The sequence below is a fragment of the Tachyglossus aculeatus genome, chromosome 4, assembly GCF_015852505.1.
Source record: "Tachyglossus aculeatus isolate mTacAcu1 chromosome 4, mTacAcu1.pri, whole genome shotgun sequence".
Taxonomy (NCBI): Eukaryota; Metazoa; Chordata; class Mammalia; order Monotremata; family Tachyglossidae; genus Tachyglossus; species Tachyglossus aculeatus.
In genome coordinates, this window is record NC_052069.1 from 29432374 (window position 1) to 29455783 (window position 23410).

Below are 23410 nucleotides of genomic sequence, written 5' to 3' on the forward strand. Positions count from 1 at the left end.
GAAGATTACAACGGAATTAGCAAACATGTTTCCTGCCCATAAAATGACCTTCCAGTCTGGGTTGGGGGGGAAAGGGGCAGATATTAATAAGAATAAATAATTTATAGTATACAATTTTAAAGATTTGTACATAAATGCTGTGAGGTTGGGAGTGGGGTCCAAAGGTCACAGATCCAAGTGCATAGATGACACAGAAGGGAGAACAAGCTGTATAAAAGAGGGTTTAATTGGAGAAAATCTGTTGGTGGAAATGTGACATTAATAATGTTTTGAAGGTGGAGAGATCTGCACACAGTAAGTGCTCAATAAATACGAATGAATGAATGAATGAGAGAGTGGTGGTCTGGTGTATTTGGGGACAGGGAGGAGTTCCAGGCTGGTGGGGGGCACATGAAAAAGGGGTGGATAGATGAGATTGGGGCACAGTGAGTAAACTGTCGCTAGAGGAGCAGACTGTGTGGGCTGGGCTGCAGTAGGAGATTAGTGAGACAAGGTAGGATGGGGTAAGCTAATTGAATTCATTCATTCATTCAATCACATTTATTGAGTGCTTACTGTGTGCAGAGCACTGTGCTCAGCGCTTGGGAAGTACAAGTAGGCAACATATAGAGATGGTCCCTACCCAACAACGGGCTCACAGTCTAGAAGGGGGAGATAGAGAACAAAACAAAACATGCAGACAGGTGTCAAAACTGTCAGAATAAGTAGAATTATAGCTATATGCACATAATTAATAAAATAGAGTAGTAAATATGTACAAGTAAAATAGAGTAATAAATATGTACAAATATACACAACTGCTGTGGGATGGGAGGCGATGGAGAGGGGAGGAAAGGAAAAAGGGGGCTTAGTCTGGGAAGGCCTCCTGGAGGAGGTGAGCTCTCAGTAGGGCTTTGAAGGGAGGAAGAGAGCTAGCTTGGCGGATGTGTGGAGGGAGGGCATTCCAGGCCAGCAGAAGGACGTGGGCTGGGGGTCGATGGCAAGAACAAGACACAATGAGGAGGTGAACGGCAGAGGAGTGGAGGGTGAGGGCTGGGCTGGAGAAGGAGAGAAGGGAGGTGAGGTAGGAGGGGACGAGGAGATGAAGAACTTTGAAGCTGAGAGTGAGGAGTTTTTGCTTCATTTGTAGGTTGACAGGCAACCACCGGATATTTTTGAGGAGGGAGTGACATGCCCAGAGCGCTTCTGTACAATGATAATCTGGGTAGCAGAGTGACATATAGACTGAAGTGGGGAGAGACAGGAGGATGGGAGATCAGAGAGGAGGCTGATGCAGTAATCCAGTCGGGATAGGATGAGAGATTGAACCAGCAGGGTAGCGGTTTGGATGGAGAGGAAAGGGCAGATCTTGGCGATGTTGTGGAGGTGAGACCGGCAGGTTTTGGTGACAGATTGGATGTGTGCGGTAAATGAGAGAGCAGAGTGAAGGATGACACCAAGGTTGTGAGCTTGTGAGATGGGAAGGATGGTAGTGATGTAGTGGATGTCTACAGTGATGGGAAAGTCAGGGAGAGGGCAGGGTTTGGAAAGGAAGATAAGGAGCTCAGTCTTGGACATGTTGAGTTTCAGATGGTGGGTAGATATCCAGATGGAGACATCCTGAAGGCAGGAGGAGATACAAGCCTGGAGGGAGGGAGAGAGAGCAGGGGTGGAGATGTAGATAATAATAATAATAACAATGATAATGATAATAATAATGGAATTTATTAAGTGCTTACTATGTGCAAAGCACTGTTCTAAGTGTTGGGGAGGATACAAGGTGATCAGGTTGTCCCATGTGGTGTTCACAGTCTTAATCCCCATTTTACAGATGAGGTAACTGAGGTACAGAGAAGTTAAGTGACTTGCCCAAAGTCTCACAGCTGACAAGTGGCAGAGCCGGGATTAGAACCCATTACTTCTGACTCCCAAGCCCAGGCTCTTTCCACTAAGCCACGCTGCTTCTCTGTGTAGATTTGGGTGTCGTCAGCATAGAGATGATAGTTGAAGCTGTGGGAGCGAATACGTTCACCAAAGGAGTGAGTATAGATAGAGAACAGAAGGGGACCAAGAACTGACCCTTGAGGAACCCCTACAGTGAGGGGATGGAAGAAGGGGAGGAGGAGCCCACAAAGGAGACTGAGAATGAATGGCTGGAGAGATATGAGGAGAACCAGGAGAGGACAGAGTCTGTGAAGCCAATTGGATAACATGCTGAGGAGAAGGGGGTGGTCCACAGTGTCGAAGGCAGCAGAGAGGTTGAGGAAGATTAGGATAGAGTAGGAGCCATTGGATTTGGCAAGAAGGAGGTCATTGGTGACCTTTGAGAGGGCAGTATCGGTGGAGAGATTTGGAGTTGAGGAATTTGAGGCAGTGGGTGTAGATGACTTGTTCTAGGAGTTTGGAAAGGAAGGGTAGGAGGGAGATAGGATGATAACTAGAAGGGGCAGTGGGGTCAAGAGAGGGTTTTTGTAGGATCGGGGAGACATGGGCAAGTTTGAAGGCAGAGGGGAAGGAGCCAGTGGAGAGTGAGCAGTTGAAGATGCACGTTAAGGAGGGGAGGAGGGAAGGGGTGAGAGTTTTCATAAAATGAGAGGGAATGGGGTCCAAAGCACAGGTGGATGGAGTGGCACATGAGAGGAGGGAGGAGATCTCATCTGAAGATACTGCTGGGAAGGATGGGAGAGTAGTGGAGAGGGTTGAGAGCGGGGGGCGATTGGAGAAGGGCAAGGGGTGACTTTGGGGAGCTCAGACCTTATAGTGTTAATTTTATTAATGAAGTAGGAGGCCAGATCGTTGGGGGTGAGGGATGGAGGAGGGGGAGGATCGGGGGCCCGAGGAGAGAGTTAAATTTCAGGAACAGCTGATGCGGGGTGAATGGCATGGGTGTCAATAAGGGAGGAGACATAGTTTTACCTGGCAGAGGAGCGGGCAGAGTTAAGGCAGGAAAGGATAAATTTAAAAATGAACAAGGTTGGCTTGGTGTTTTGAATGCTTTGAAGCCAACAGTAAGGAGTTTCTGTCTGATGCAGAGGTGGATGGGCAGCGATTGGAGGTTCTTGAAGAGTGGAGAGACATGAACTGAATGTTTTTGGTGCTAAATGATTGGTGCAGCAGAGTGAAGTATGGATTGGAGTGGGTAGAGACAGGAGGCCAGATAGTCAATGGGGAGGCAGATACGGTGCTCAAGATGGGATAGGATAAGTGCTTGGATCAGTGTGGTCACAGTATGGATGGAAAGGAAAGGGTGGATTTTAGTAATGTTGTTAAGGTAGAACCAACAAGATTCTGTGACAGATTGAATGTGCAGGCGGAATGAGAGAGATGAATCGAGGATAACACCAAGGTTATGGCTTGTGAGGTAGGGAGGATAGTGGTGCTATCTACAGTGATGGGAAGGATAGTGAGAGAATAGGGTTTGGATGAGAAGATTCATTCATTCATTAATCGTATTTATTGAGTGCTTACTGTGTGCAGAGCACTGTACTAAGCACTTGGGAGGCACAAGTTGGCAACATATAGAGATGGTCCCTATCCAACAGCAGGCTCACAATCTAGAAGATGAGGAGTTCAGTTTTGTCCAAATTTAATTTGAGGTGTAGGCAGGACATAATAATAATAATCGTATTTATTGAGCACTTACTGTGTGCAAAGCACTGTACTAAGCACTTGGGAGAGTACAATTGAACATCAGATACATTCCCAAGCGCTTAATACAGTGCTCTGCACACAGTAAGTGCTCAATAAATACGATTGATTGATTGATTCCCTGCCCACAACAAGCTCAAAGTTTAGAGGGGGAGACAGACATTAATATAAATAAATACATAGATAGATAAATAAATTACAGCTATATACAGAAATATACATATGTGTTGTGGGGAAGGGAGGAAGGATGAATGAAGGAGCAAGTATGAACGGTGCAGAAGGGAGTGGGAGAAGAGGAGAGGAGAGCTCAGTCAGGGAAGGCTTCCTGGAGAAGATGTGCCTTCAGTGAGGCTTTGAAGTGGGGTAATAATAATAATAATGATGTTATTTGTTGAGCGCTTACTATGTGCAAAGCACCGTTCTAAGTGCTGGGGAGGTTACAAGGTGATCAGGTTGTCCCACGGAGGGCTCACAGTTTTAATCCCCATTTTACAGATGAGGTAACAGAGGCACAGAGAAGTTAAGTGACTTGCCCAAAGTCACACAGCTGACAGTTGCTGGAGCCGGGATTTGAACCCATGACCTCTGACTCCAAAGCCCGTGCTCTTTCCACTGAACCACGCTGCTGATATAAGGAGGGAGGACATTCCAGGCCAGACGTAAGATGTGGTCGAGAGGTTGCGGTGAGATAGATGAGGTCGAGGTACAGTGAGAAGGTAATGTACCAGAGGAACAACATGTGCAGAATGGATTGTAGTAGGAGAGAAGTGATGTAGGAGGGGCAAGGTGGTTAAGAGTTTTAAAGTCAATGGTGAGGAGTTTTTCCTTAATGTGGAGGTAGATAGGTAAACACTGGAGTTTCTTGAGGAGCAGGGAAACGTGATCTGGACATTTTTGAAGGAAAATGATTCGGGTAGCAGAATGGAGTATGGGGCTGGAGTGGAAAAAGACAGGAGTCAGGGAGGTCAGCAAGGAGGCTGATCCAATAATCAGGGCGGGATAAGCTAAGTGCTTGCATTAATATGGTAGCAGTTTGGACAGAAAGGAAGGAGCAGATTTTGGGGACGTTGTGAAGGTATATATTCCCTTCTAGACTGTGAGCCAATTGTTGGGTAGGGATTGTCTGTATCTGTTGCTGAATTGTATTTTCCAATCACTTAGTATAGTGCTCCGTACACAGTAAGTGCTTAATAAATATGATTGAATGAATGAATAATAATGTTGGTATTTGTTAAGCACTCACTATGTGCCATGCAGTGTTCTAAGCACTGTGGGGGGGATGCAAGGTAATCAATGTTGTCCCGTGTGGGGCTCACAGTTTTAATCCCCATTTTACAGATGAGGGAACTGAGGCACAGAGAAGTGAAGTGACTTGCCCAAGGTCACACAGCTATGTGACAAAGCTGGGATTAGAACCCATGACCTCGGACTCCCAAGCCCGGGCTCTTTCCACTGGGCCACGATGCTTCTCTATGAATGAATGATGGTAGAACTGACATGATTTAGTGATAATGATGGCATTTGTTAAGTGCTTACTATGTGTGAAGCTTACTAGTGATGGCTTGAATATGTGGGTGGCCCGAGAGAGAGAGGAGTCGAGGATAATAGGCTATAATATAATATATATTATATAAATACAATATAATAATGTAGTATAACATAATATAATATAGGATACAATAAGGATAAAAAGATGCTTTGCTTTGTTGTCTGTCTCCCCCTTCTAGACTGTGAGCCCGTTGTTGGGTAGGGAGCATCTCTATATGTTGCCAACTTGCACTTCCCAGGTGCTTAGAACAGTGCTCTGCACACAGTAAGCGCTCAATAAATACGATTGAATGAATGAATGAATGATAATACCGAAGTTAGAGGCTTGTAAGACGGGCAGGATGGTGGTGCCATCAACAGTAATGGGAAAGGGAACAGGAGGACGGGGTTTGGGTGGGAAGATAGTTCAGTTTTAGCCATAGTAAGTTTGAGGTGACGGGAGGACATCCAAGTAGTAATGTCTTGGACGCAGCAGGAGACACGAGATTGCGGGGAAGGAGAGAGGTCGGGTTGAAGATACATATTTGGGCTTAGAACAGTGCTTAGAACAGTGCTTTGCACATAGTAAGCATTTAATAAATGCCATTATTATTATTATTATTTGGGAATCATCTGGATAGAGATGGTAATTGAAGCCACGGGAATGAATGAGCTCTCCAAGGGAGTGAGTATAGAAGGGGACCTAGAACTGAGCCTTGAGGAGCCCCCTGCTATCAGAGGGTAGGACGCAGAGGAGGAGCCAGCCAAAGAGACTGAGAAGGAGTGGTCACAGAGAGAGGAAGAGAGGCTCCAAGAGAGTGTAGGCGAATTCAAAGTTGGGTAAAGTTTCAAGGAGAAGGGGGTGGTCCACAGTATCAAAGGAGGCTGAGATGTCTAGGACAATTAGGATGGAGTAGAGGCCCTTGGCCCCTCTCAGGGTCACACCTGGGGAGTTTCCAGTACTCTACCAGTCTTGGCTATGGGAGGGAGAGTCAAGCAGAGGTCTACCCATTCCATTCCTGGCTTGGACAATGGCTAGCAAGCGGCAGGCAATCTGCTACAAGTCAAAACTCACCTGTGCTGGGCAGCAGTGGTGTGGGAGAGAGTTGAGGGCGGAGACTCGAGTTTACTACGTCGAAGGCAGCAATGGTAAACCACTTTCATATTTTTACCAAGAAAACTCCATGGATACACCACCAGAACGATTGCAGATGGAGAGCGGGGCGTTCTGGGGGAGATGCGTCGCTATGGGTCGGAAATGACTCGACAGCATAAGACAAGACAAGAAGCCATCAGATTTGGTGAGAAGAAGGTCATTGGTTACCTCAGAGAGAGCTGCTTCTGTGGAGAGATGGGGGTTGAAGCCAAGTTGGAGGGGATCTAGGAGAGAATTAGAGGATAGGAAATGGAGACAGAGGGTGTAAACAACTCAAGCAGTTTGGAAAGAAATGGAAGGAGGGAGATGGGGCGATAACTGGAGGGAGCCGGGGAAATAAGAGAGGGTTTTTTTAGGATAGAGGATATATAAGCATGTTTGTAAGCAGTGGGGAAGAAGCTGCTGGAAAGTGAACAGTTGAAGATGGCAGTCAAGGAGGAAAGAAGGGAGTGGGCGAACGTTTTTTAAAAAAGTATGAAGGCATGGGGTCGGAAGCACAGGTGGAGGGGGTAGATTTAGAGAGGAGGAGAGAGATTTCATCTTGAATTACCACAGGGAATATAGGGAGAGTCAAAGAGGGTGGGGGCGGAGGGGATTGGAGGGGAGCAAGGGAGATTTTGGGGAGATCACAACTGATCGTTTCAATTTTGTTGATGAAATATGTGGCCAGGTCATTAGGGGAAAGAGATGGTGGGGGCAGGGGGACAGGAGGTTCGAGAAGGGAGTTAAATGTCTGGCACTGTAGGTGGAGGCAGTGGGTATGAGGGTGAATTAGGTAGGAGAAATACTGTTGTCAGGCAGTGGAAAGGGCTGAATCCTCCTCCAGGAGGCCTTCCCCTCCTCCAGGAGGCCTTCCCAGACTGAGCCCCTTCCTTCCTCTCCCCCTCGTCTCCCTCTCCATCCCCCCATCTTACCTCCTTCCCTTCCCCACAGCACCTGTATATATGTATATATGTTTGTACATATTTATTACTCTATTTATTTATTAATTTTATTTGTACATATCTATTCTATTTATTTTATTTTGTTAGTATGTTTGGTTTTGTTCTCTGTCTCCCCCTTTTAGACTGTGAGCCCACTGTTGGGTAGGGACTGTCTCTATATGTTGCCAATTTGTACTTCCCAAGCACTTAGTACATAGTAAGCGCTCAATAAATACGATTGATGATGATGATGATTGCAGCAGATAAAAATGAATTTAATGTGGGCAAGGTCAGAGAGATGTCTGGATTTCCTCCGAAAACGCTCCGCACCTCAGGTGCAGAGTTGAGGAAGTGGACTGTGGAGATGAGGCAAGGTTGTGAGTTAGTGGTAAGAGACCAAGGAAGGGACAGAGGAGCAAAGGATTTCAGTTCAGTGGAGAGTGGGGTGTTGAGTATTTACTCATTCATTCAATCGTATTTATTAAGTGCTTACTGTGAGCAGAGCACTGTACTAAGCACTTGGGAAGTACAAGTCAGCAACATAGAGATGGTCCCTACCCAACAACAGGCTCACAGTCTAGAAGTGGGAGACAGACAACAAAACTAAACATGTAGAAGTTTATTTGTGCATCACCTGTCCCAAATAGGGCTCACAAGTCAAGCCCCATTTTACAGATGAGGTAAATGAGGCACAGAGAAGTGACTTGCCCAAGGTCACAGAGCAGACAAGTGACAGATTTGGGATTAGAACCCAGGCCCTCTCTCAGGCCCGTGCTCTAGCCATGAGGTCACACTGCTTCTCTGTGGTGTGTGTATTCCCAACACGGTTTGACTAGAACATTATTAGGAAATTAGGGAATATTTGCTTGACATCACAAGCCCGATTGGAATCAGCTCATCACATGCGTGCGGGAAGAAACAGTTTGCCTCAGGCGAGCAGTGTCTGAAAGGGCTAGTATTGCCGCATGAGTTTTCCTTAATGCGGAATTCAGCAAGAATAAAGCCCCTCTGTTAGAGAATTTGATGTAAATATAATTTCTCCTAGAGTATTTGATAGATAAGATTTGATTTATTTAAAATGTACAGCAAGGCTCACAAATCCATAATCCCTAGGATGAAACAATGCGTGGATTTGTGTGGAGTTTGGATTTTTGCCGATTTATAATGGGCCGCACACTGTTAAGTTAAAAATGCTTAGCTCACATTGCAGAGCCTTCTGGTCCTATAGATTACCTATTTATAATGAATGTATACTCAGGTACATTGTATGAAACAATGTCTTTTACTGTAGAGGAGGAGACCTAATGCTTTAAGGCTCACAAAGACTTTTTTCTTTTTTTTATGTCATTTGTTAAGCACTTACTACGTACAAAGCACTGTTCTAAGAGCTGGGGAGGATACAAGGTGATCATATTGTCCCATGTGGGGCTCACAGTCTTAATCCCCATTTTACAGATGAGGGAACTGAGGCTCAGAGAGGTTAAGTGACTTGTCCAAAGTCACCCAGCTGACAATTGGCGGAGCGGGGATTTGAACCCATGACCTCTGACTCCCAAGCCCCTGCTCTTTCCATTGAGCCACACGGCTTTTCCTTAACCTATCAATCAATGGCATTGACTGAGTGCTTACTAAGTGCAGAGCAATGTACTAAATGCTTGAGAGAGAACAGTTCAACAGAAAACAACAGAGAGTACAATATAACAGAGAAGCAGCATGGCCTGCTTTATTTATTTATTCTATTTATTTTATTTTGTGAATATGTTTTGTCTTGTCGTCTGTCTCCCCCCTCTAGACTGTGAACCCACTGTTGGGTAGGGACCGTCTCTCTATGTTGCCAACTTGGACTTCCCAAGCGCTTAGTACAGTGCTCTGCACACAGTAAGCGCTCAATAAATAGGATTGAATGAATAATAAAAATAACAATAATAATAATGGCATTTATTAAGTGCTTACTGTGTGCAAAGCACTGTTCTAAGCGCTGGGGAGATTACAAGGTGGTCAGGTTGTCCCACGGGGGGCTCACAGTCTTAATCCCCATTTTTACAGATGAGGCAACTGAGGCACAGAGAAGTTAAGCGACTTGCCCAAAGTCGCACAGCTGACAACCGGCGGATCTGGGATTTGAACCCATGACCTCTGGCTCCAAAGCCTGTGCTCTTTCCACTGGGCCACGCTGCTTCTCAATGAATGAATGAATGAATGAATGAATGGTGGATAGAGCACAGGCCTGGGAGTTAGAAGGACCGGGGTTCTAATCCTGACTTCATCACTTCTCTGCTGTGTGAACTCGGGCAAGTCACTTCACTTTTGTAGGCCTCAGTTACCTCATCTGCAAAATGGGGATTAGGACTGTAAGCCCCATGTGGGACAGGGACTGTGTCCAACCTGATTAACTTGTAACCACCCCAGTGCTTAATAAAGTGCCTGGAACATAGTAAGCACTTAAACGCCATTTTAAAAAAAGCTATAATAATACTAATAATAATGGCTTTTATTCCCCCTTTTAGACTGTGAGCCCACTGTTGGGTAGGGACTGTCTCTATATGTTGCCAACTTGTACTTCCCAAGCGCTTAGTACAGTGCTCTGCACACAGTAAGCTCTCAATAAATACGATTGATTGATTGATTAAGCACTTACTATGTGCAAAGCACTGTTCTAAGCGCTGAATCCCTGCCCATAACCAGCTATATGGAACTAAGATGTCTCCTCCATCACCATATTCGTGAAAAAAAAGGGTGTTAGATTGTAGCAAATACTGAAACATCTCTGGACTGTCTCTACATGTTGCCAACTTGTACTTCCCAAGCGCTTAGTACAGTGCTCTGCACACAGTAAGCGCTCAATAAATACGATTGATTGATTGATTGATTAAGCACTTACTATGTGCAAAGCACTGTTCTAAGCGCTGAATCCCTGCCCATAACCAGCTATATGGAACTAAGATGTCTCCTCCATCACCATATTCGCGAAAAAAAAGGATGTTAGACTGTAGCAAATCAATCAATCAATCAATCAATCGTATTTATTGAGCGCTTACTATGTGCAGAGCACTGTACTAAGCGCTTGGGAAGTACAAATTGGCATCACATAGAGACAGTCCCTACCCAACAGTGGGCTCACAGTCTAAAAGGGGGAGACAGAGAACAGAACCAAACATACCAACAAAATAAAATAAGTAGGATAGAAATGTACAAGTAAAATAAATAAATAAATAGATAAATAGAGTAATAAATATGTACAACCATATATACATATATACAGGTGCTGTGGGGAAGGGAAGGAGGTAAGACGGGAAGATGGAGAGGGGGACGAGGGGGAGAGGAAAGAAGGGGCTCAGTCTGGGAAGGCCTCCTGGAGGAGGTGAGCTCTCAGCAGGGCCTTGAAGGGAGGAAGAGAGCTAGCTTGGCGGATGGGCAGAGGGAGGGCATTCCAGGCCCGGGGGATGACGTGGGCCGGGGGTCGATGGCGGGACAGGCGAGAGCGAGGTACGGTGAGGAGATTAGCGGTGGAGGAGCGGAGGGTGCGGGCTGGGCTGGAGAAGGAGAGAAGGGAGGTGAGGTAGGAGGGGGCCAGGGGATGGACAGCCTTGAAGCCCAGGGTGAGGAGTTTCTGCTTGATGCGCAGATTGATCGGTAGCCATTGGAGGTTTTTGAGGAGGGGAGTAATATGTCCAGAGCGTTTCTGGACAAAGATAATCCGGGCAGCAGCATGAAGTATGGATTGAAGTGGAGAGAGACACGAGGATGGGAGATCAGAGAGAAGGCTAGTGCAGTAGTCCAGACGGGATAGGATGAGAGCTTGAATTAGCAGGGTAGCAGTTTGGATGGAGAGGAAAGGGCGGATCTTGGCAATGTTGCGGAGCTGAGACCGGCAGGTTTTGGTGACGGCTTGGATGTGAGGGGTGAATGAGAGAGCGGAGTCGAGGATGACACCAAGGTTGCGGGCTTGTGAGACGGGAAGGATGGTAGTGCCGTCAACAGAGATGGGAAAGTCAGGGAGAGGACAAGGTTTCGGAGGGAAGACAAGGAGCTCAGTCTTCGACATGTTGAGCTTTAGGTGGCGGGCGGACATCCAGATGGAGATGTCCTGAAGGCAGGAGGAGATGCGAGCCTGGAGGGAGGGGGAGAGAGCAGGGGCAGAGATGTAGATCTGGGTGTCATCAGCGTAGAGATGATAGTTGAAGCCGTGGGAGCGAACGAGGTCACCAAGGGAGTGAGTGTATATTGAGAACAGAAGGGGACCAAGCACTGAACCAGGAGAGGACGGAGTCTGTGAAGCCAAGGTCAGATAACGTGTTGAGGAGAAGGGGGTGGTCCACAGTGTCAAAGGCAGCTGAGAGGTCGAGGAGGATTAGGACAGAGTATGAGCCGTTGGATTTGGCAAGCAGGAGGTCATTGGTGACCTTTGAGAGCGCAAATACTGAAACATCGCACTACTTTCCATTTTTAGACTGTGAGCCCACTGTTCGGTAGGGACTGTCTCCATATGTTGCCAACTTGTACTTCCCAAGCGCTTAGTACAGTGCTCTGCACACAGTAAGAGCTCAATAAATACGATTGATTGATTGATTGATTAAGCACTTACTATGTGCAAAGCACTGTTCTAAGCGCTGAATCCCTGCCCATAACCAGCTATATGGAACTAAGATGTCTCCTCCATCACCATATTTGCGAAAAAAAAGGATGTTAGACTGTAGCAAATACTGAAACATCTCGGGACTGTCTCTATATGTTGCCAACTTGTACTTCCCAAGCGCTTAGTACAGTGCTCTGCACACAGTAAGCACTCAATAAATACGATTGATTGATTGATTAAGCACTTACTATGTGCAAAGCACTGTTCTAAGCGCTGAATCCCTGCCCATAACCAGCTATATGGAACTAAGATGTCTCCTCCATCACCATATTCGCGAAAAAAAAGGATGTTAGACTGTAGCAAATACTGAAACATCGCACTACTTTCCATTGTGAGAAGGATCTGGCCAGAATCAGCCAGATCCTTGGGGAAGCAGCGTGGCTCAGTGGAAAGAGCCCGGGCTTTGGAGTCAGAGGTCGTGGGTTCAAATCCCAGCTCCGCCAACTGTTAGCTGTGTGACTTTGGGCAAGTCACTTAACGTCTCTGAGCCTCAGTTAACTCATCTGTAAAATGGGGATGAAGACTGTGAGCCCCACATGGGACAACCTCATCACCTTGTATCCCCCCAGTGCTTAGAACAGTGCTTGCACATAGTAAGCGCTTAACAAATACCATTAAAAAAAAAATCCTTCTGAAGAATATAATTGAGAGCGCACCCTTACAGAAACACAGTATAGCTTCAGATCACAGCAGGGCACAGCAGATCATCATCATCATCATCAATCGTATTTGTTGAGCGCTTACTATGTGCAGAGCACTGTACTAAGCGCTTGGGAAGTACAAATTGGCAACATAGAGAGACAGTCCCTACCCAACAGTGGGCTCACAGTCTAAAAGGGGGAGACGGAGAACAAAACCAAACATACTAACAGCAGATATGATCTTTGTGGTAGAAACAGGAGAAATTTGGGGAGCAGCACAGACTACTTTCAGTTTCCACACACCTTCTGAAAGCACTGTCATGCTCACCCAACCTCGTAGAACAGTGCTCTGCACAGAGTAGGTGCTCTATCAATTTTATTGATGGAATTCTAGACTGTGAGCCCACTGTTGGGTAGGGACTGTCTCTATATGTTGCCAACTTGGGCTTCCCAAGCGCTTAGTACAGTGCTCTGCACACAGTAAGCGCTCAATAAATACGATTGATTGATTGATTGATTGATTTGACGACATCATCATTAGCTCTGGACTCTGGAAGTTGCCTCTCAACTGCTTCATGATGGCACGGTCGGAGCTGGGGGGGTTCTTGCCTAAATCATTTCCCATTGCTGAAGGAATGAAAGGAAGGTCTCCCCCTTTTAGACTGTGAGCCCACTGTTGGGTAGGGACTGTCTCTATACGTTGCCAATTTGTACTTCCCAAGCGCTTAGTACAGTGCTCTGCACATAGTAAGCTCTCAATAAATACGATTGATGATGATGATGATGATGATAGAGAAGCAGCGTGGCTTAGTGGAAAGGGCACAGGCTTGGGAGTCAGAGGTCGCGGGTTCTAATCCTGGCGCTGCCGCTTCTCAGCTGTGTGACTTTGGGCAAGTCACTTAACTTCTCTGTGCCTCAGTTGCCTCATCTGTAAAATGGGGGCTATGACCGAGCCCCACGTGGGCCACCCTGATTGCCTTGTATCTACCCCAGTGCTTAGAACAGTGCTTGGCACATAGTAAGCGCTTAACAATTACTACCATTATTTTTATTATTATAATAGACCCATCCTGTTGAATTTATTCCATGGAGTCAGCTGGGGGATGCAACTAGAAGTCATCATGCTCTGATTGTTACCTAGTGCCCTAGAGGCAGCCATTGTATAAATGTATCTATATACATATATAATAATAATAATAATGTTGGTATTTGTTAATAATAATAATAATGGAATTTGTTAAGCACTTACCATGTGCAAAGCACTGTTCTAAGCACTGGGGGAACACAAGGAGATGAGGTTGTCCCATGTGGGGCTCACAGTCTTAATCCCCATTTTACAGAGGAGGGAACTGAGGCACAGAGAAGTGAAGTGACCTGCCTAAGGTCACACAGCAGACATGTGGGGGAGGCGGGATTCGAACCCATGACCTCTGACTCCCAAGCCCGCGCTCCTTCCACTGAGCCACGATATATAAGCGCTTAGTACAGTGCTCTCTCTGCACACAGTAAGCACTCAATAAATACGATTGAATGAATATACCCAGTGCTTAGAACAGTGCTTTGCATGTAGTAAGCGCTTAATAAATGCCATCATTATTATATACAAACGTGTGTGTGTGTGTGTGTGTGTGTGTGTGTGCGTGTGTGTGTGTAGCAGCTTGGCCTTGTGGAAAGAGAATGGGTCTGAGCCAGAGGCTCTAGATGATCATACCTCAAAGAATAAATATCTTCCCAACCTAACCCTGTCCTCCCCATGTTTTCCACATCACTGTAGACAATACCACTATCCTTTCTCGCTCACAGGCCCCTACCGTGGCGTTGTCCTCAACTCATCTCCCTCAATCCACCCACATATTCACTCGGTCAACAAATCCTGTCAGTTTTCCTTTCACAACATCACTAAAATCTACCCTTTCCTCTTCATCCAAACTGCTACTGCGCTGATTCAAGCACTTACCCTATCCCACCTTGACTACTGCACCTGCCTCATTCATTAATTCATTCAATCGTGTTTACTGAGTGCTTACTATGTGCCGCGCACTGTACTAAGCCTCACTGACCTCCCTGCCTCCTGTCTTTCCCCTCTTCAGTCCCTACTTCACTCAACTGCCCGGATCATCTTTCTACAAAAAGTTCAGTCCATTTCTAGACTGTGAGCCCACTGTTGGGTAGGGACCGCCTCTCCATGTTGCCAACTTGCACTTCCCAAGGGCTTAGTACAGTGCTCGGCACACAGTAAGTGCTCAATAAATACGATTGAATGAATGAATGAATATCTCCTCACTCCTCAAGAACCTCAAGAGAAGCAGCGTGGCTTAGCGGAAAGAGCCCGGGCTTGAGAGTCAGAGGTCATGGGTTCTAACCCCGACTTTACCACTTGTCAGCTGTGTGACTTTGGACAAGTCACTTAACTTCTCTGTGCCTCAGTTACCTCAATTGTAAAGTGGGGATCAAGATTGTGAGCCCCAATGGGGGACAACCTGATAACCTTTCTTTTTTAATGGCATTTGTTAAGCGCTTACTATGTGCAGAGCACTGTTCTAAGCGCTGGGGGGGATACAAGGTGATCAAGTTGCCCTATGTGGGGCTCACAATCTTAATCCCCATTTTGCAGATGAGGTAACTGAGGCTCAGAGAAGTGAAGTGACTTGCCCAAGGCCACACAGCAGACATGTGGATGAACGGAATTCAAACCTGTGACCTCTGACTCCAAAGCCCGTGCTCTTTCCACTGAGCCACGCTGCCTCTCTGCTATAGCCTTGTAATAATAATAATAATAATGATGCCATTTATTAAGCGCTTACTGTGTGCAACGCACTGTTCTAAGCACTGGGGAGGTTATAAGGTGATCAGGTTGTCCCACGGGGGGCTCATAGTCTTCGTCCCCATTGTACAGATGAGGGAACTGAGGCACAGAGAAGTGAAGTGACTTGCCCAAAGTCACACAGCTGACAACTGGCGGAGCTGGGATTTGAACCCAAGACCTCTGACCCCACAGCCCATGCTCTTTCCTGTATCTATCCCAGTGCGTGGACCAGTGCTTGGCACGGGATTTGAACCCAAGACCTCTGACCCCACAGCCCATGCTCTTTCCTGTATCTATCCCAGTACGTGGACCAGTGCTTGGCACATAGTAAGCGCTTAACAAATACCATCATTATTATTATTATTATTATTTGATCCACCTTCACATCAAACAGAAACTCCCTACAATCATCAGTTTTAAAGGATTCAATCACTCTCCCGCCTACCTTTCCTTACCGATCTACTGCAGCCCAGCCCACTAACTTCATTCCTCCATAGCAGCAGCTTGCTCACTGTGCCTTAGTCCAGTGCTCTGCACATAGTAAGCGCTCAATAAATACAATTGATGATGATGGGCCCCCAATCTCATCTATCTTGCCACTGATCCCTTTCCCGCATCCTCCCTCCGACCTGGAACTCCCTCCCCCTCTACATTCAGTCATTCATTCAATCGCATTTATTGAGCGCTTACTGTGTGCAGAGCACTGTACTAAGCGCTTGGAAAGTACAATTCGGCAACGGAGACAATCCCTACCCAACAACGGGCTCCCAGTCTTTTTCTCAAAAACCGTGCAGAAAAACTATATATTAGCGGGAGAATAATTCACACGTTTTCAACCTGTCCAATTCAGAATTGCTAGAGGTCCTGCCCCGCCGTACCGCCACCCAACTTCCCTCCATCAACTGTGGTCTACAGTTTCCACTGCTTTGAAAAGGGGAAGAAATCCCTTTGTTTGGCTCAGTGGAGGAAGGTTTTCCTCCCCATCCTCAGGTCCCTGTCCTGTGGGGAAGAAATGACCAAATGCTAGATATTCACCAGACCACCACTCTCCCCATCTCGTTAAGATCACATCTCCTGAAAAGCAGCGTGGCCTAAGTGGAAAGAGCAAGGGCCTAGGAGCTTGAAAGATCCAGGGTCTAATTATGATGATGATGGTATTTGTTAAGCGCTTACTATGTGCAAAGCACTGTTCTAAGCGCTGGGGGGGATACAAGGTGATCAGGGTGTCCCACGTGGGGCTCACGGTCTTCATCCCCATTTTACAGATAGGGGAACTGAGGCTCTGAGAATTTAAGTGACTTGCCCGAGGTCACACAGCAGACATGTGGCGGAGTCGGGATTCGAACCCATGACCTCTGACTCCAAAGCCCGTGCTCTTGTCACTGAGCCACGCTGCTTCTCAGCTTGGGTCTAATCCCAGCTCCGCCACTTGCCTGCTGTGTGACCTTGGGCAAGTCACTTCACTTGAGGCTTTTACTTCAGTCACTTCAGGCTTTTAGACTGTCGGGTAGGGACCGTCTCTATATGTTGCCAACTTGTACTTCCCAAGCGCTTAGTACAGTGCTCTGCACACAGTAAGCGCTCAATAAATACGATTGATTGATTGATTGATTGATTGATTGACTTCACTTCTCTGGGCTTCGGTTACCTCACCTGCCTTACCTGGCGGAGCCAGGATTAGAACCCAGGAACTTCTGATTCCCAGGCCCATTGTTTATCCACTAGGCCACGTTGCTTCCTCGGGAATTGTGTCTTTTACTTCTTTTGTATGTTCTTCACACGGTTAGTACAGTGCACCTGTATATATGTATATATGGTTGTACATATTTATTACTCTATTTATTTATTTATTTTACTTGTACATATCTATCCTATTTATTTTGTTGGTATGTTTGGTTTTGTTCTCTGTCTCCCCCTTTTAGACTGTGAGCCCACTGTTGGGTAGGGACTGTCTCTATACGTTGCCAATTTGTACTTCCCAAGCGTTTAGTACAGTGCTCTGCACATAGTAAGCGCTCAATAAATACGATTGATGATGATGATGATGATGCTCAACACACAGTAGGCTTCTAAAAACATTGAAATGGACCCAATACAGTCTCTTTTATCTGAATTTCACGTTACCTATCTTGGATACAGGGAAACTAATCAATCAGTAGCATTTACGGAGTACTTACTGTTTTTGTTGCTGAATTGTACTTTCCAAGCACTTAGCAGAGTGCTCTGCACACAGTAAGCGCTCAGTAAATACAATTGAATGAATGAATGAACAAATGAATACTAAGTGCTTGGGAGGTTACAATAAAGTCAGTAGACATGAGCTCTGCCCACAAGGCATTTACAATCTACTGCATGGGGAAATTGGTTACCCATCTGTAAAATGGGGATTTTGAGCCCCTTGTGGGACATGGACTTTGTCCAACCTGATTAGTTTGTACTTACCCCAGTGCTTAGAACAGTGCCTGGCGCATAGTAAGTGCTTACCACATGTCATAAAATTTTTAAAAAAATTCCTCCAAGAGGCCTTCCCTATTTTCCCTGGTTCCCTCTCCCTTCTGTGTCATCTTTGCACTTGGCTCTGTGACTATTGACTTCAAACTCTCCATCACCTTGCCCCCTTTTAACTCACCTCCCTTCTCCGGCCCAGCCCGCACCCTCCGCTCCTCTGCCGCTAATCTCCTCACTAGGCCTCGTTCTCACCTGTCCCGCCATCGACCCCTGGACCACATCCTCCCTCTAGCCTAGAATGCCCTCCATCCTCAAACTATCCGCCAAACTAGCTCTCTTCCCCTCTTCAAAGCTCTACTGAGAGCTCACCTCCTCCAGGAGGCCTTCCCAGACTGAGCCCTCCCTTTTTCCTCCCCTCCCCATCACCCCTACTCCATCTGCTCTACCCCCTTCCCCTCCCCACAGCACTTGTGTATATTTGTACATGTTTATTACTCCATTTTATTAATATTGTGTATATATCTATTATCCTCTTTATTTATATTGATGCTATTGATGCCGATTTGTTTTGTTGTCTGTCTCTCCCTTCTAGACTGTGAGCCCGTTGTTGGGTAGGGATTGTCTCTATCTGTTGCCGAATTGTATTTTCCAAGCACTTTAGGACAGTGCTCTGCACAAAATAAGCGCTCAGTAAATACAATTGAATGAATGAAATTAATCAGGTTGGACACAGTCCACATCCCACACGGGGCTCACAGTCCTATCCCCATTTTACAGATGAGGTAACTAAGGCACAGAGAAGTTAAGTGACTTGTCCGAGGTCACACGGCAGGCAAATGGCGGAGCCAGGATTAGAACCCAGGAACTTCTGATTCCCAGGCCCATTGTTTATACACTAGGCCACGTTCCTTCTTCAGGGATTGTGTCTTTTACTTCTTTTGTATGTTCCTCACACATTTAGTACAGTGCTCAATCAATCATCATCATCATCATCAATTGTATTTATTGAGCGCTTACTGTGTGCAGAGCACTGTACTAAGCGCTTGGGAAGTACAAGTTGGCAACATAGAGAGACAGTCCCTACCCAACAGTGGGTTCACAGTCTAAAAGGGGGAGGCAGACAACAAAACCGAACATACTAACAAAATAAAACAGAATAGATATGTACAAGTAAAATAGAGTAATAAATATGTACAACATATATACATATATACAGATGCTGTGGGGAAGGGAAGGAGGTAAGATGGGGGGAGGAGAGGGGTCGAGGGGGAGAGGAAGGAAGGGGCTCAGTTTGGGAAGGCCTCCTGGAGGAGGTGAGCTCTCAGCAGGGCCTTGAAGGGAGGAAGAGAGCTAGCTTGGCGGATGGGCAGAGGGAGGGCATTCCGGGCCCGGGGGAGGACGTGGGCCGGGGGTCGATGGCGGGACAGGCGAGAACAAGGTACAGTGAGGAGATTAGTGTTGGAGGAGCGGAGGGTGCGGGCTGGGCTGGAGAAGGAGAGAAGGGAGGTGAGGTAGGAGGGGGCGAGGTGACGGACAGCCTTGAAGCCCAGGGTGAGGAGTTTCTGCCTGATGCGCAGATTGATTGGTAGCCACTGGAGATTTTTGAGGAGGGGAGTAACATGCCCAGAGCGTTTCTGGACAAAGACAATCTGGGCAGCAGCATGAAGTATGGATTGAAGTGGGGAGAGACATGAGGAAGGGAGATCGGAGAGGAGGGTGATAGAGCAATCCAGACGGGATAGGATGAGAGCTTGAACAAGCAGGGTAGTGGTTTGTATGGAGAGGAAAGGGTGGACCTTGGCAATGTTGCAGAGCTGAGACCGGCAGGTTTTGGTGACGGCTTGGATGTGAGGGGTGAACGAGAGAGCGGAGTCGAGGATGACACCGAGGTTGCGGGCTTGTGAGACGGGAAGGATGGTAGTGCCGTCAACAGAGATGGGAAAGTCAGGGAGAGGACAAGGTTTGGGAGGGAAGACAAGGAGTTCAGTCTTGGACATGTTGAGCTTTAGGTGGCGGGCAGACATCCAGATGGAGATGTCCCGAAGGCAGGAGGAGATGCGAGCCTGGAGGGAGGGGGAGAGAGCAGGGGCAGAGATGTAGATCTGGGTGTCATCAGCGTAGAGATGATAGTTGAAGCCGTGGGAGCGACTGAGGTCACCAAGGGAGTCAGTGTAGATCGAGAACAGAAGGGGACCAAGCACTGAACCTTGGGGAACCCCCACAGTAAGAGGATGGGAGGGGGGGGGGAGGAGCCTGCAAAAGAGACTGAGAAAGAACGACCGGAGAGGTAAGAGGAGAACCAGGAGAGGACGGAGTCTGTGAAGCCAAGGTCAGATAGCGTGTTGAGGAGAAGTGGGGTGGTCCACAGTAGGCTTCTAAAAACACTGAAATGGACCCAATACAGTCTCTTTTATCTGAGTTTCACATTACCTATCTTGGATATAGGGAAACCAATCAATCAGTAGCATTTACGGAGTACTTACTGTTTTTGTTACTGAATCGTACTTTCCAAGCACTTAGTAGAGTGCTCTGCACACAGTAAGTGCTCAGTAAATAGAATTGAATGAATGAATGACTGAACAAATGAATACTAAGTGCTTGGGAGGTTACAATAAAGTCAGTAGACATGAGCTCTGCCCACAAGGCATTTACAATCTATTGCATGGGGAAATTGGTTTATATACAGACACCAATAACATTTAGGACAATCTTCTTAAAGTTATCCAACCAATTTATTCATTCAATCATATTTATTGAGCGCTTACTGTGTGCAAAGCCCTGTACTAAGCGCTTGGGAAGTACGAGTTGGCAACATATAGAGACGGTCCCTACCCAACAGCAGGCTCACAGTCTAGAAGGGGGAGAAAGACAACAAAACAAAACATTTTAACAAAATAAAATAAATAGAATAGTAAATATGTACAAGTAAAATAGAGCAATAAATCTGTACAAATATATATATATATATATATACAGGTGCTGTGGGGAGGGGAAGGAGGTAGGGCAGGGGGGATGGGGATGGGGAGAGGAAGGAGGGGGCTCAGTCTGGGAAGGCCTCCTGGAGGAGGTGAGCTCTCAGTAGGGCTTTGAAGGGAGGAAGAGAGCTAGCTTGGTGGATGTGCGGAGGGAGGGCATTCCAGACCAGGGGGAGGACGTGGGCCGGGGGTCGATGGCAGGACAGGCGAGAACGAGGCCTAACGGTGTGGAGGTTAGCGGCAGAGGAGCGGAGGGTGCGGGCTGGGCTGGAGAAGGAAAGAAGGGAGGTGAGGTAGGAGGGGGCGAGGGGATGGACAGCCTTGTAGCCAAGAGTGAGGAGTTTTTGCCTGATGCATAAGTTGACTGGTAGCCACTGGAGATTTTTGAGGAGGGGAGTAACATGCCCAGGGCGTTTCTGCACCGATGATCCGGGCAGCAGCATGAAGTAATATGGGCGAACTCAAGAAGGGACAACCCACATGTAGCAAAATATTAAAAAAATGCACCATCCCACAGCACAGTCTTCCCCACTCACATAATATCAAACGTTAACATGTGTATCTTGCCTTATATCCCACTAGGTGAAAAAAAACCCAATTCTAATTATAGCACTCCTCAATTGATCTGCGTTTAAGTCACAATCGATTGCTTAAAAAAAGCCAAATTATGTTAATGCAACATTTTTGATTAAAATTGTAGAATCACACAGGTCCAAAACTTCAAATTATGATTCCCAAAGCAACTGTAATTCTACTACCCTGCATGCATTATGAAGGAAATGTTAACAGCCTAAACCACAGCAGAAATATCGCAATAAGCAGAGCCAGGATGAGTTATACTTGCTATGATAACTATCATTTCAAATCCCTGACATTATATATGAGTGACGATGAAATTCATAAACGCATATATTTTGTTATTTAGAGCTAATTGTCTGTTGATCTCTTGCATGAAAGGCAAATGAAAACCTGAAAGCACGTTCTAAATTCAAACTACTTTGCCTCTTTTTTTGTGTCCCTTTCAACCTTTACCCAAATGTCAGTCTCCTTTGAGATCCCTAGATCTGTCTTTGCTTCCCAGTGAAATAAAATGATGAAAATTAAGCAACCCCGAGAGATAAACAAACATAATTTGAGACGCGGCATGGCCTATTCATTCATTCAGTCATTTATTGAGCGCTTACTGTGTGCAGAACACTGTACTAAGCGCTTGGGACATACAAATCGGCAACATATAGAGTCGGTCCCTACCCAACAACGGGCTCACAGTCTAGGACGGGGGAGAGCACAAGTCTGGGAGTTAGAAAGGCCTGGGTTCTAATTCTGACTCTGTCACTTGTCTGCTGCAGTGGGAAAATCGCTTAACTTCTCGTTCCCTCAGTGCCCTCATCTGTAAAATGGGGTTGAGAATGAGACCCACGTTGGACAAGGAATGTGTCCCACCTGTTTAGCTTGCTCCAAATTATCATAATGTCAGGAAAGTACATAATATTGTGCAGTTTTCTTCCAGACTACAAGAAGCTCAAAGCAGGCAACAACTTTTTTTCCTGCTTAAAAAAGATACTGCTGAAATGAATTGACATTTGGCATCTCTTCCCATTATGTTTTGTATTTTATTTTTAGATCTGTGGTTTTTTTGGTATTCGCTAAACGCTTACTAGGTGTTAGGCACTGAACAATGCACTGGGGTAGATGCAAGCTATATATATCTATAAGGACATATACACATACATATTTATAATTACACACTTTGGAAGTTAAAATTTGTTTCAATTCTGAAACTAAAAACTGAAAATCCTAAGCTGGATATAAAAATAACCACTTTCTAAGCCTCTACTGGTACAGTATTATATCATCATCATCATCAATCGTATTTATTGAGCGCTTACTATGTGCAGAGCACTGGTATTATATCTAGAAAACAGTGGCCGTGTTTTCTCCGGTTGGGTTTTGAATCAACAAATGGGACCCATCAAGAGTTACTGTCTTCCTCCAACAGCTCTAGACATCTAGACATTTTCTCCATATTCAAATAAACGACTTAAGCTTCAGTTCAATTTTTCCTACTCATGGACGTTCATAACCTTTCATTACAGCTGAAGGGTATCATGTTCACCATCCTCTTTGACTCAGCTGTGATCTAATCAGGTTATTTTTCAATCATTATCACTCAATTACTTTAAACTTTTACCACTTGGAAGCACGAAAACAATCATATAGATTCTAGTTACTTTCATGAGGGGCTCAATATACCAAACTACTCTAGGTAAAGAAACTGATTTAGAAAGTAGTAGTTAACTCATGAAAAAAAATCAATATTTCCTACAGTATTTTTGTTTCAGCAGAGCAGGTTTCCAATATGTCATGCCAGGCATCTGAAAAGTAACTTAAGTTTTTATCGATTAAAGTGACATTTTAAATAAGGTTCTGAATTACAACTATCTTATATTCTTATAAAATAAAGAATTTCACAAGTGTGATTCATGGAGAGACATTACCATTTCAAGTCAGTCGATAAATAATAACTATGAAGTGCAGAGCATTGTACTAAGTGCTTGAGAAAATTGAAGAGTCAGTATTCATGATCCCTCAAGGAGCTTACAATCTAGCTCCTTGAGGGACAATTTTACGTCCCTCAAGGAGCTTACAATCTAGTGGGGAACACAGAAAC

At 45.8% G+C, this 23410-nt stretch overlaps 1 non-coding gene across 1 annotated transcript; it reads left to right on the top strand.

Moving 5' to 3' along the window:
• The first annotated feature begins 6081 nt into the window (after nt 1-6081).
• LOC119927996 lies at nt 6082-6219 on the top strand. The gene has a single exon (XR_005450958.1). It is a non-coding gene; the product is annotated as a small nucleolar RNA SNORA7 (small nucleolar RNA).
• The last annotated feature ends 17191 nt before the right edge of the window (nt 6220-23410 follow it).